The sequence below is a fragment of the Balaenoptera borealis genome, assembly GCF_965194805.1.
Source record: "Balaenoptera borealis genome assembly, chromosome: 19".
NCBI lineage: Eukaryota > Metazoa > Chordata > Mammalia > Artiodactyla > Balaenopteridae > Balaenoptera > Balaenoptera borealis.
This window is the reverse complement of record NC_138878.1, coordinates 23,813,987-23,825,390: the sequence shown is the minus strand read 5'-3', so window position 1 is coordinate 23,825,390 and position 11,404 is coordinate 23,813,987. Positions and strand designations below refer to the sequence as shown.

Below are 11,404 nucleotides of genomic sequence, written 5' to 3'. Positions count from 1 at the left end.
CCTAGAAAAACACCACATCAGAGCGGAGGAGTCTACATTTAGAGCTACCATCACAATGTAAATTGAGGATAAGAGACAACTGAGCTTAGAAGGGAAGAGTGAGCTTTGGAATCAGATGGACTTCCTTTTAAACTTCAGGTCATAGTCTTACTAGCTGTAAATCATTAGAGTCAGTGTAGGTAACTATTGATATAATATGAGACTGTTTTCTTCTTTATTCATTGTCAATACTAATGGTACCTAGCTTTCTGAATTGTTGCAAACGGATCCTGTTAGCTGTACCAGGGGCAGTGAAATGCATTTATGATATAGCTTTCAGATCCTTTATTTACTGCCAATAAATTTACTGTTTACTTAAAACGTTTATATTAACAACTGTTATTAACACCACTAATGATAATGATATCCGGTATTTCTCTGATGCTTTGTAGTTAAAACAAACATCTGAAAACAGCTTTCAGATGTTCTTTAAGCCCAAAAGAACTTTGATATTATAGTAATCTTAGGCTTGAATATATTGAGGACTAGAGAACATAGCCTGATTTACCTAACGATGAATAGCTACTAAATGGTGGGTTTGCATCTTAACACGGAATTTCTCACTTCAAAGTGATTGTGGTTCCACTGTCCTCACAGTCTAACACCCAGATTTCAGCCCATAACTATGCTGTTGCCTTGATTCCCATCAGATCTGGGACTCAAATTCAAGTCTGACTGACACTTACTGGCATGTGACACTGGATGGTAATTAAACACTCTAAGCTTACTTTCCACATTTGTAAAATTGGGTACTTATATCATATGCATGTTATAAGTATCAAATGGTCTAAAATCTATGCAACTGACAGGAATTGTTGCAGGACCCATGATGCAGCATCTCCTTATTCTTCTGAAGTGAATTAAATTTAAATATAAGTTTCCATTTGCCAAAACTGACAAGAAACTTAATAGTAATTGTGTGGCCCTTCCTACCTTCCTTAAGTTGTATCTGGAAACTGAGGAAGTCATCATTCTTGGCCCTTGTTCAGATTCTCTACCACAAGATGGGTAGCCTTCCAATCGATGGTATTCCCTCTCTAGCAGCAAGGTCACAGCGACTCCAGTGCTCTAAAAGTCAGCACAGTCAGTGTCCACTTGTGCAGGCGTTTGTGCAGCGCCAGCCCTCCCCCACCCCAACACACACACACACACACACACACACACACACACACACACACACACACACACACACCCTACCATGAATCTATGGCCCTGCAACGGTGGACATACAAAACCACATTATCAGGGAACACTTCTCTCTCTTCAGTGTTAAAGAACACAGCCTCCATCCTTCCTTTCTTCCCACTGTAGTCTTTCTTTGGGTCTATTGCTGAGGCCACAGACTAGAAGACCTGTGGGCCAGACACAGCATGAAGACTGGTTTTCTGAGAGTCACAAAATGTTGGCTCATACTGTGATTAAAAATAATAATGTGTTCCCAATCATTAAAGGGCAGAAAATTTCACAATTTCACATTTCTTCTTGAAAAAAACATGGGCTCTGGCATCACTAGGCTGGTATTCTGGCAAAGCAGCCACTGACTGAAGCTGAGTAATGGCTTTGCTTCCCCCTTCCATTTGCTGAAGCCCCATCATTGTCCTCTTGACACTGAGGCTGTAGTTCAGTGACTATTTATCATCTTGATTTCCCCCTTTTGCATTTTTTAACATTCTTTCTTGCTCTTTTAACTCATTTGACTTAACAGTCTACCCTCAGGGATCTGTTTGTAAACACTGAGCTTTAAAAAATAAAGCAAACTAACACTGTTCTAATAATAATAAGCTGTCTCTTATTCTTTTATAACACTTATCATCATACATTTATAATTGTTACTCTCTCCAACCAGATCATAGCGTCTAAAGATGCAGACTCTGCCTTATTTTACTCATTTTTTGCTCCTAGAATGGTGATTGGGGCATAGAAGGTCCTCCATAACTATTTGAATGAATGAATGAAATAAGACCCTATAACTCTTCTTTGGAAGTAAGGATACAAATTGTTAACATCACTTGGCTCTTTAATGATAAAGAAATTAACATAAAATTTAAAATCAGGTTATCCTACACCAAAAAAAAATTCAGTAAGTAACCCTGTTTAACATGCTACATTGAGGTTGTTTATTATTTTTATCAGTATTATTATAGAGTTCTCTACTTACACAGTTAACATAGATAAATCAGGTATAATGTGTTGGAACAACAATAATAAACTTCCCCCCCAAAAAAGACAAAAAACGTTAATAGTACAATTTAACCCATTGTTTGCTCTCAGAGAATTTGCGCCCTAGAGTGAAGAAGAAATGGGATGTTTAATCCACAGTTTCCACAGTCAGATCTCATCCCCATGTGCCCCTCATAGTATGAGCAGCTCACTTTGCTTATGAGAATCTATCTAGTATTTAAAAATACAAAATTATTTTAAACAATTAACATTTTATAAAACAGCCCCAAATTCAAGCTATTTAATCGAGTAGTAGCAGTGGTAGAAGATGTAGTAATGGTGGTGATGGTAGTGGTGGTGGTATTATAATCATCATCATCATCATCATCATCATCATCACCATCATCATCATGTTGAAATAAATTTCTGGACCCAAATGGAGCTGCTTCCACCCTGGGTGCTATATTAACAAACAAAACTTAGGTAACTTTGGTGTCCCTGGAAAGACTCTGCTTGACCAGAAACAAAGTATATCCGCTCAGTCAATCCCCAAATGCTAAGCCAACTCTGGGCTCTATGCTTACATGCTTGGTCCTTATTCATTTTCTATGTGTCTCTTCTTTGTTCGTGTAAAAGCTCTCTGCCTTCTGCCCCATTCTGCAGTTCTCTGGATCCTTGGGAATGGAGACTGCCCGCTTCATGAAGTATTAAATTATGTTTATATCACCTAAGTGGTCTTCTTTAATCATTTTTAATAATAATAATGTGTCGCAAGAAAAACAGGTGGCTTGGGTTATTCTATACTTACATAGACATAGTCCCTGCTCTTAAAGAGCTCACAGCCTAGAGATGAATGATAAATATATAAACAACCAACCATAATACAACATGAGGGGTGGTAGTCTGCTAAAAACAAAGGATTCTTGGGAGCACCAGAGCAATTCTGATTAATTCTACCTAGAGGTTGGGAAAAGTTTCAGAGCAAATAAACATTATAATTATACAGATATAGATGTATAATCCCCTAAATATTCAAATACATATATGTATATGCATATTTATAATTACCACAAGCCATTGTGAAACACAGTATGTTGATGCCACATTTATTTTCACTATATATGGCTGAACACTGGGTTGCTATGACAACATAAATTAATAAAGGGCCTTTCTCTCACAAATCTTCTCAGGATGTGGATACTTCAGTCATCCTCTAATTGTACATTTTATCTTGAGAAATAAAATCGTATCATTTGCTGAATTATGTGTATAGTCCTCTTTATCTTCATTTACAACTAAGATACACTTCTGTTTTAAGAAACCCTTCTTCCTTGGTATCATCTTCTTCCTCATAATATACAAAGAGAATAAATCATTAGGATTTTTTTTTCAGAATAAACAAAGGGACAAATGGCATATTCCTGTAAATAAATGATGATGCTTTACTCCTTATTTGTCAATACAAATCCTCTGGTTATTATTGCATCATTAAGGGAACTTAAAAATATTTATTTTTTCTTCTTTGTAGTTACAATTGTTAGTTTTAATTAAAGATGGAAGAGTTGAAAAACTGCTGGTCAGAGAAACAGTGTTTCCAATGTTAATATTTCCACCATCTTCCTTGATGAATTTTAAATCTATGTAAGATTATATTGGATTTTGAAATTGCTATAACATATATTTTCCTCTAGTGCATCATGCACAATGTCTACCAGTATAACATAGCCCTAGACACTTCATTATACACTGATCAAATCATTTGTAAACTGTACAAATGATCATTGAAATATCAACTTTATGGGCGCTCATGCACAAATAATTTTTCTTGTGACATAACAGCATTTTCTTCTTTATTAGAAAATGAATAAGATTTATTCCTGATTCTTAACCTGCAGCCTATCATCAGTATCCACTCTAATCACCAAACAAGTATTTATCCCTACTGCATTTCTTTTGGAGCTACCGCTCAACATACTCGGCAGCATGATAAGGCCTCTTTCTTCAGAGAGCTTGTATGTGTTTGTTTGTTTGGGTTTTCCTGAAAACAGAGACTGAAGTGTGAACTTGGATGTGGATAATTTATTCAGAGATACTCCAAGAACATAAACTGAGGGGGGTAGGTTAGTGATACAGGGGCAGAAAACAGTTAGTAAAGGGTTAATAATTGAATGAATTATTCTGTGGGTTTTAGGAGCTCAGTCCCACTGGGGCCTTTCTCAAGAAATTTATAGAATACATGTTGAAATTGTCCTTCCAAAGTATAGGGAGATGCAGGACATACCTTTGGATTCCTGTCCCTGTTAGTTGAGTATTACATCTGGTAGAGGCTTGGTTTCAGAGAAAACTGAGAGGCAGAAACTCCTGAAAGAGGCAGAGACTCCTTCAGGTGGGAACTTGGGCTGAGTGCAGGGAGCTGCCCACTGTAAGTTGGCAAAGTGAGGAGAGGCTATCCAGCTTTTAGCGCAAGTGTTATATACTTTTCTACGACACCAAATAGAGCACTCTTTATGTCAAACACCTTTATAAATAGAGTGATATTGTTTTTTTGATGATGAAGAGATCAGGTACAGCTGAGGTATGGTGGGAGTTTCTAGGAATGCACACAAGATAAATCTGAGTCTGAACTCCCCTGCTTAGAAACTCTACAGCAGGGTAATAGTCAAACTCACAAAATTGCATCACAGGCCTTCAACAACTGTCTCCTACACATCTCTTCTAAATCTTCAGTCCCTGCTGCCTTCTCCTAGACATATGTCTTATTCTAGGAATATCAAACTATTTCCCTGAACATATAAACCCTGAACGTATCATATTGTTTGCAAAAGCTGTTCTCTTTTCCCAGAAAGACCTTCTCTAAAGGGTTTTATGGAAAAAATTTACATGATTTTTTTAACATCTTTATTGGAGTATAATTGCTTTACAATGGTGTGTTAGTTTCTGCTTTATAACAAAGTGAATCAGCTATACATATGCATATATCCCCATATCTCCTCCCTCTTGCGTCTCCCTCCCACCCTCCCTATCCCACCCCTCTAGGTGGACACAAAGCACTGAGCAGATCTCCCTGTGCTATGTGGCTGCTTCCCACTAGCTATCTATTTTACGTTTGGTTGTGTATATAAGTCCATACCACTCTCTCACTTCATCCCAGCTTACCCTTCCCCCTCCCTGTGTCCTCGAGTCCATTCTCTACGTCTGCGTCTTTATTCCTGTCCTGCCCCTAGGTTCATCTGAACCAATTTTTTTTTTTTTTTTTTTTTTTAGATTCCATATATATGTGTTAGCATACGGTATTTGTTTTTCTCTTTCTGACTTACTTCACTCTGTATGACAGACTCTAGGTCCATCCACCTCACTACAGATAACTCAATTTCGTTTCTTTTTATGGCTGAGTAATATTCCATTGCATATATGTGCCACATCTTCTTTATCCATTCATCTGTCGATGGACACTTAGGTTGTTTCCATGTCCTGGCTATTGTAAATAGAGCTGCAATGAACATAGTGGTACATGACTTTTTTTGAATTATAGTTTTCTCAGGGTATATGCCCAGAAGTGGGATTGCTGGGTCGTATGGTAGTTCTATTTTTAGTTTTTTAAGGAACCTCCATACTGTTCTCCATAGTGGCTGTATCAATTTACATTCCCACCAACAGTGCAAGAGGGTTCCCTTTTCTCCACACCCTCTCCAGCATTTATTGTTTAATTTACATGAGTTTTAAGACCCAACTCAAGTGCCATCTCTACTTTTAAAGCTCCTAGTGACCCACCAAAGTAGGTGAATCTCCCCTCCTCCTCCCCATTCACTTGGCACCATCATGGGAACAGGTACATGCATTTGCAGCATTTGAAGGTTATTACAATATTTATTAATGTGTGTGTCTCCTTTAAACTCTTAAGGACTATAGCAATGCCTTGTATTCTGTATCCTATGGGTCTAACATGGTACATTATACATAGTAAGCAATTTACACTGAATGGATAAGTAACACATGCAGCCATTTAAGATTATATAACTTCTTGTGTAATCTGTCAGTCTGTAATTGCTCTTTGTATTGCAGAATATATTGCAGAGATGTGTGTTTTACTCTAGTTTGATTTTTTCCAGGATTTATTCACCATACTTCTTAAATAAAATGTAAAAATAATAAGGATGCAGAGAGTCACTTCTGTAAGTTTGATCTCTGTTAGCATACATGTCTGAAAATTGTTTTTCTATAATATTTTTCTTCAGAGGGTTATGGCCAGTTTCCTGGAATGGTCTAGGAGCATTGCTCCACATCTTTGAAATTCTTTGATCTCTGGAACTTCTCTGAATATTAACAAGCATAAGAACAATCATAGAAACAGAGACTGACTTACAATTCATGCATCTGATGTTCTTATTTGAGTGCTCTTTTAAAATGTCCATCTGTTTACTTTTTGACATCTCAAAGATACACTAATACAGAGCATTGATGTATTTATATACAGGGCAATGGGGTTTGGTTCATTAGGATACTAGTAGGATAAAGGGCTGGTTTAATCTCTGTGAGAGCGACAATTGACTAGCTTCACTTAAAAAAAGGCCATCACCAATTTGACTAAAACACTATTATTCTCTTATGATTCTTTACTGAATTTCATCTGTGTCATTGGCAAACCCAGGCTACTATATTGATTATCTGCAATGGAGCATTGAAGAAAAATTGTGTTGTTAGTGGAACTGGATCAGGACTTAGTGCCAAATGTAGATCTGGGTCACAGAACATGAAAACATTATGTGTCCATAGACAAATCTTTGGACTTTAGCATCTTTGTGTGATAAATATGAATGGTGGAACTAAATTAATTGTATATTTGATGAGGTGGTCAATAGGCCCTTATTAGAATTTCCAAAGAGGTATCCTGTAACCTGCATTAAAATGGGCAGTTTATTCCTGCTTGAAATCTATCACCTCAGGGTATCGACAAAATTAAATATGAATTTGACTACATTTAGAGATCAGTGCAGATTTTTATGGTAAATTCTCTTGAAATTAAAACATATGGGGATGCACTGAATACAGAAAGATCTTATAATAATCCTCTTGGTTCTGATAATTTTCCCCCTCCTTGCTGCTCTTCCTTTATTTTCTTGGTTCTCTGGTCTTTCTCTATTTCATTCTCAAGAAGAGAAATTTGGCTCTTCTCAGATTATGCTATTCTTCTCTCTACCCTACACCCCAGCCAGCGCAACTAAGGTCTGGTAACTGACAGAGAAGCTGCAGAATTCTACCTCCTTAGAATTTTGTGAAGAGGGAAGACAGTTATTCCTTATTATTCATTTGTTTTATTTCATCTTAGTTGCATACATGCATGTGTGTGTGTGCATACACGCACACACACACAACTTAGTGATCGATGTCAAGGGATTCATACATTCTGCGAAGTTCACAAATGAATTGCCTGCTCAGTAATAAACCATGGAAGTATTCCAGCAAAGTAGCTTCTATGGGATGAATTCTAATTCAAATATTTTTAATTCTCTATCTTAGAATTGTGAGAAAATTTTCAGATCAGCATCTATCTGCTGTACTAGATTTTGCATAGATTCAAATTTCCTGGGAGAACTAAGAATAGGTTACCTTTTTTTTTTGAGAACTATAAATCCTTTTTTTGTAGTCTTTGAAATAAGTTTAACATACTTATAGTCTAAAAGGCTGTTTTAGTAAAGTTAAGACTAAATGTGGAGATTTCAAACATCTCATTCTCATACTATTAGCATGGGGCTAAGGGAAAAGTATGTGTCTAATAAATACTAATGCCAGATGTAAATGATAATGTTCCATAGGACACTGATGTGATAAAGAGAAAATGGTATTTAAAGTAAAACAGAAGGACTTTCTCATGTTACACACTGCTATGTGAACTTGTTTAAATTGTTTTGCCTATTTAAACTGGAGAGAATACTTATTTCACACAACTGTGCAAGGCAGGGATAGGAAAATTAAAAAAAAAAAACTGACCTAAGTGAATGTTACAGCATGATGCATATCACGTAATAGACATTAAAAATATATTATTCCCCCTGTTTTCAAGAGCTTTACTTTTAAAGATCCAAGGTTTGAAAACTTCATTCTAATAATAATAAAAGGTAACATTTATCATCTACACAAGATTGTATTTTAGCATCTAATTGCTTTATGCGTGAAGGACAAAATGAAGACCAATTCACTTCAGAGACTGCAGTCTATTATTTTGAGTGTTTTGGGAGAAACAGCTTTAGTTCCCTGAGGAAGACATGACTTTTGGAAATGAAGACTAGCCATGGGGTGCCATGTCTGTAGAACTGATGGATGATCAATCTGGGTCCTACAAATTTGAAGGAAAAAGTAATGAAACTCATCTCAGAGTGAAGTTCCAGAAATATTTGGAGCAAAGTTAAGAGCCATTTGAAAACAAGTGTAGTCTCCCAAACTGATGATAGCAGCTATAATCACACTGTCTCTCTTCTGATATCCTATTTTAAAAATAATTGACACATTACATATGCTGCACCTCAGGTATTGTTTTTATTACTTCTGGAAGCACTGCCCTTTCCCCAATAACTATTTTTTCTTTGGACCCTGCAGTTTGACAAAGGTCCAATGCATTTGGTCATATTTTCTTCCTGGTGTAGAGTTTTGACCAATCTGCTCTGTTTTTTTAAGGAGAGGAATCACATACCCTCATTTCAAAGCTCATATCTCACTTTCAGCCATATCAGAGTTCAATTATGTGTTCCCAAGCGGAGCTGATTCCCAAGGATCCCGCTGACACCAGGAGGGCTGGCCCAGGACCAATTGAAGCCTTTTCTATCCCATAGATCCAGAGCCACTGCCCCTTTTCCTTCCCAATAGACTGTACACATTTTCTTTTAATATCTCAAAATTGAAAAGATTAGATCATGCTCCTTTACTCAGACAGTGTAATATTGGCCTTCCTTCTATAGGAATGTGCTTCTAGGGTTTCCAAGTGCCTTTACAACCCCTTTAAAGAAGGTACTCTAAATTATTCCAATGTGATTTATGTTCCTCCTTATGCAGTGAAGTGTTTACTTCTTACACTACATTTTTTATTTCCCTTTTTTTGTTCATTTAAACAAACCAACCCCAAAGCAATCTTCAGTGGGTTGCCCTCTTTGATCTAATGTAAACAGAGAAGCCAAATGCACATGTGTATGTGGGGATATTTTTGTCTTGCAGTTTGCATCTTGTAATCATGGGGCAATTTTTTTCTGCCATCCAGCCTGCATTTGCAAGTCATCCCTCAGCCTCCCATGATCTACATCAAGACACAAATGTTGGGTTCAGACAGATACCTGTTCTGCCATCATGAGTAAATAAGAACTAAATACAAAATAGGTGAAAGTTAAAGAATTCCTAGTTTGAGAATGTAGTCTCCAATCACAAAAGAAATCTATGCTAAAATGCAGTGCAAACTTAGGCTGAAGGATAAAACTTCTCTTCCTTGCAAGTGTTATGGTAAGGAGGAGTAGAATGAAAGGGGGTTCTTCTTGAGCTACTTGTTCAGAAAGTCTCACATTCCATTTGAGTTTTTTTCTTTGAATATCTACTCCCATATATTTAGACTGAATTCCTGAAGGCAAAAAAAAGGCCTAAATTGCCTCTGTCAATTATCTAAGTAATCGGGTACGACATGTACATTTCTTCATACAGTAGTAACATGGTGCCTGCCCCATATTCATGGTCAGAAAATACCATTTATTCTTAATTTCAGGCAGTGTCAGTTCTCTCTAGGCATTATACTGGGTCAAATTTAGAGGAAAAAAAAAAAAGTGTTGGAGAAACACCTCTATCATGCTTTAAAGTAAGCAGCAATATGGCAGAGATGCCCAGACTATAAAATCACAAAGAAGGACAAAAATAACTGTTTATTTCATCCCCACTCCCCCAGTGATGTTTCTCATTGTCCAGAACTTTTTACCTACTAAGTATTTATTGAAGGAATTAAAATGATTTGAATCCTAATCCTGCACTAACTAGCTGTGTGGGTGAGAGTTAAAATCTTAGAGACACAACTTCCTTCCAGGTTAAAATGTGTTTATGACACACACCTCCCAAAGCTGGTGTTATAATTAAGTTATTTTATGTAAATTACCTAACAATATCAAGGAATTCAAGTGGTCAAAAAACTTTAGTCAACTTTTTTGCCACTTAATAAGCAGTTTGGAAAAGGTTTGACTTTAGAATACAAAGACTATAGCAAAAGTGACATTTCAGGTCTAGGCTAGAAATAGCATCTCCCTTTTAAATCAAGATAAATGATGACGGAGTTTGGCTATCCCAGCGCACATAGCAAATATTTCTGAGTCAACAACTAAGCACGGATATGCCATTGTATGGTAAAGGGTAAAAATAAATGCATTCACTGGTCTATGTCCCTCCCTGCTGAGAGGGACAAATGATTTTCTTGGACAGTGTTAGTCCAATATCCAATATAAAGTTAAATCAACCTCCTCAGGTCATGTTGATGGAATATAGTGCCACTGTCACCTGTCTTTAGAAGGAATTTGAGTATGATGCCATCAAGAACTGAATTTAACAGCTAAAGGATGAGCAGTTACAAGACTATTCTCACTTCTAACCCTTGTGTAACTTGGATTTTTTTAAAATGATGATTGACCTTTTAACAGAAAACCAATGATTAACACTGCAAAACAAGCATTCAGTAAAGTTTCAGAGGTAGATAGATATTGATCCCTATTTATATCTACCTATAGATATAGATATTGATATTGATACTTATCTTGTGGTTGTTTGTAATAAAATATTAGGAAAAAACCTAAATATCTTACAGTGGAGGAATAGTTATCAGGCACGGCCCATACGTTTGATTGAATATGATGCATTCATTAAGAATAATAAAATCAAGTACCTCTAGCAACATTGGGATTACATAAGAGAAAATATTAAGTGAAAAAAATCATGTTAAAAATAGTTTTCCTAGCATAGGGAGATCAGCTTGGTGCTTTGTGACCACCTAGAGGGGTGGGATAGGGAGGGTGGGAGGGAGACGCAAGAGGGAGGAGATAAGGGGATATATGTATATGTATAGCTGATTCACTTTGTTATAAAGCAGAAACTAACACACCATTGTAAAGCAATTATACTCCAATAAAGATGTTAAAAAAAAATAGTTTTCCTCATAAGCATAGCCATGTGAAAAAAACAAAGTCTGTAA

General features: G+C 36.5%; 1 long non-coding RNA gene across 1 annotated transcript in view; it reads left to right on the top strand.

Annotated features, from left to right (window-relative positions):
* Nucleotides 1-1,209: 1,209 nt before the first annotated feature.
* The window catches only part of LOC309617231, a 140,921-nt gene continuing 130,726 nt past the window's right edge, over nt 1,210-11,404 (top strand). Inside the window, exon 1 of the long non-coding RNA XR_014237819.1 lies at nt 1,210-11,359. This is a non-coding gene — a long non-coding RNA (uncharacterized lncRNA). The remainder of the gene's footprint in view (nt 11,360-11,404) is intronic.